General features: G+C 47.1%; 1 pseudogene across 1 annotated transcript; it reads left to right on the top strand.

Moving 5' to 3' along the window:
• Positions 1–997: 997 nt before the first annotated feature.
• On the top strand, positions 998–1,650 carry LOC309532134 (prefoldin subunit 2 pseudogene; annotated as a pseudogene). The gene has a single exon. The product of its transcript is annotated as a prefoldin subunit 2 pseudogene (transcript).
• The last annotated feature ends 1,658 nt before the right edge of the window (positions 1,651–3,308 follow it).

Below are 3,308 nucleotides of genomic sequence, written 5' to 3'. Positions count from 1 at the left end.
CATTTCAATAGGGGTTTAACAAAAGCCATGACATTTAACAGGCTGGGCTGACAGTAGACTACCCCATAAAAACAGCTAGCGGGCGTATTAATAAAGATCGCATCAGGCAGGTTAACTTAATGCAGCTGTTACAAAAGAGCATCTACAAACTCTTAACCGGAGAGCTGCATTTTATAATTATAGCAGCTCGGAACCAGTTGACGCGAAGAACTGCCCTGCCCCCAATGTGCCCGTTTGACCGCTTCAATCTGCGAAACATGTGATGTTTTTCTTCCTCCAAGTGTCACATACTGTTTGTTCCCTAATGGTGAGGAGGAATCGATTATTTAGTTTGGCTCCGCCTGAACTTTGGAACCCCCTAATCGACCTCAGTCCTGTATACCTGAAGGAGCGTCTCCACCCCCATCGTTCTGCCCGGACACTGAGGTCCAGCTCCAAAGGTCTTCTGGCGGTTCCCTCCCTGCGAGAAGCTAAGTTACAGGGAACCAGGCAGAGGGCCTTCTTGGTGGTGGCGCCCGCCCTGTGGAACGCCCTCCCATCAGATGTCAAAGTGATAAACAACTACCTGACATTCAGAAGACATCTTAAGGCAGCCCTGTTCAGGGAAGTTTTTAATGTGTGACATTTTAGTGTATTTTTGGTCTCTGTGGAAGCCGCCCAGAGTGGCTGGGGAAACCCAGCCAGATGGGTGGGGTAAAAATAATAAATTATTATTATTATTATTATTATTATTATTATTATTATTATTACTGATAAAAAAATTCTTCCAGTAGCACCTTAAAGACCAACTAAGTTAGTTCTTGGTATGAGCTTTCGTGTGCATGCACACTTCTTCAGATACACTGAAACAGAAGTTATACCATAGAACTAACTAACTAACTAAAGCTCATACCAAGAACTAACTTAGTTGGTCTTTAAGGTGCTACTCGAAGGAATTTTTTTATTTTGACTATGGCAGACCAACACGGCTACCTATCTGTAATTATTATTAATGTCTCTCGAGGGCCTGGCCAGGTGAAGGAAGATGGCGGAGAGCGGCAAGATGAAATGTGGCCTAGCGGCGCCTCCCAGCGGTGTCGGCACTGCTTCTTCAGCTGGGGGTGCTGGCAAGGCCATGACGGCGAAGCAGGTGGTAGCTGGATTTAACCGTTGGTGTCAGGAGCAGTGAGGTCTAGCCTCAAAGGCAGCTGAGCTGGAGCTGGAGCTGAATGAGCACCAGCTGGCAATTAAAACACTCCGAGAAGTGGACCCTACTAGGAAATGTTACTGGATGGTGGGAAGTGTGTTGGTGGAACACACTGTGAAAGAAGTTCTCCCAGCCTTGGAAAATAACAAAAATGCAGATCAACAAGATCATAAAGGCCTTGACCCAGCAGCTGCAGACGAAAGGGCGGGAGCTGAACGAGTTCTGGGAAAAACACAACATCCGCCTGATGGGCGAGGACGACCAGAAGGCTCTCTCCAAGGACAGCGCTGAGGGTTCAGGTGGCAAGGCCAGCTCCACAGGGGTCCTCATTTCCTAGTGGGTGCAGCAGCCATCTCCCAAAGGACTTTTTTTTACCGCCTCTCGCTCGACAGTTGTGGCTCTTGACCTCAAAAGGCTTAACTTTATTATTATTTTGGTGTCATCTCTGACGACTTTTTTTTGTTAGATAAAACTTTTTGGTGTGTCACATAAAAAACACACATGCTGACACTTGCTAAAAGCCTTTTCATTTCATCAATTAGAAAATGGACTTGAATATCCCTTTGTAAGCAGTTTGAAAGAAGAAGAGTCTTTCAAAGATGGTTGCTCAGGACCCAACAGCTGATGGGCGCTGAAAGCTCAGTTGGCTGCACTGGGGAGGTCCTGATGGAGAAGTCCTTCATGCAGCCTGTCCCTGTCAGAAGAAATCAGGTGATTGGCACTGTCAGCTGCCCTTCAAAGGGGCTTAGTGGGCCCCTTTCAAGTTATCACCGAAGGCCCTCAGGACCCTGGAGAGCTCTCAGCCGAAGGCCATCAGGACCCTGGAGAGTTCTCAGCTGCCAGAGCTGGCTGTGACTCACACATAGAGAACTGTTGCCTTCAAAGCACAAGGTGACTGACAGGTGTGTGGTCACCTGTCAAAGACTCACCTGTCTTTGTTGGCCATCAGGTAGGAGGAGTGAAGAGGAGGAAGAATTCAGTCTACTAAGAGCATGAAATAGGGTTGCCATATTCTGAAGAGCAAAAGAAGAGAGATCACATTTGTGTGCCATGTCATGTGATTGATTATATGGGGCGGGGCTTAGCTGACACCCACCCACCCATATTTTATTCAAGTTGACACCCTTGTCAGGGATACTTTAGTTGAGATTCCTGCATTTCCATGATCTATATTTCCATATAGATTCTTTCAGTGGTCCTCTAACATCCGCAGCCTCAATGGATGTACTGACTGACACATTAAAAAAATATTTGGGGGGGGGGAGAAGCAGCAGAAACTCTGACAGTTATTTCTGGCATTTCTAAGATAAGGCCTGTTTTGCAAAGGGCATCGTTCCAGCTTAGCTGGCGAAAAATGTGGGCCATTTGTGAAATTAATCCACGACGCATAATTGGCTTCATATATTTCCCCTTGAAATGGTAATAAATGGTAATAAAATCGGGAGCTTCTTTTTGACAAGTCGCTCACCCACGTGGGTGCGGCAAAAAAGAAAAAAATGGGGGGGGGGAGAGACTTTTCAGGATTAAAGGTGTGCAGAAGTTACTTAGAACGGGAAAATAAAAACTGGGCAAGTATATCTGAACGTTGCATGCGTTTTGTAAGCCATGAAGGAGATATTGCAGTGAGCTTTTCAAAGACAATCTTCCCACTCTAAATCACTGTCCATCTAGAATGGATTTGCCAACTTATTCTGCTTAGGGAACCTGCCTGGAATGCCTGTGATGGATGTTCATTGGGGGAGGGAAAGAAATCATACCCACAAACATTTGGGGAGGGCAACTCAGACCCATCACTAGCCCCCTCCCTGCCACTGCCTCTTCCCTTGCCCATCCCTCCCCCACCTCCTACCCTTCTTCAACCTCCAGGGCATGGGTAGGCAAACTAAGGCCCGGGGGCCGGATCTGGCCCAATCGCCTTCTCAATCCGGTCCGGGAATCAGTGTGTTTTTAAATGAGTAGAATGTGTGCTTTGATTTAAAATGCATCTCTGGGTTATTTGTGGGGCATAGGAATTAATTCGTTCATCCCCCCCCCAATATAGACCAGCCCCCCACAAGGTCTGAGGGACAGTGGACCGCCCCCCCCATTGAAAAAGTTTGCTGACTCCTGGTCCAGGGAGTGT

Source organism: Podarcis vaucheri (genome assembly GCF_965113315.1).
Source record: "Podarcis vaucheri genome assembly, chromosome: 1".
Taxonomy (NCBI): Eukaryota; Metazoa; Chordata; class Lepidosauria; order Squamata; family Lacertidae; genus Podarcis; species Podarcis vaucheri.
Note: the sequence above shows the minus strand (reverse complement) of the source record. Positions and strands in the feature narration are given on the sequence as shown.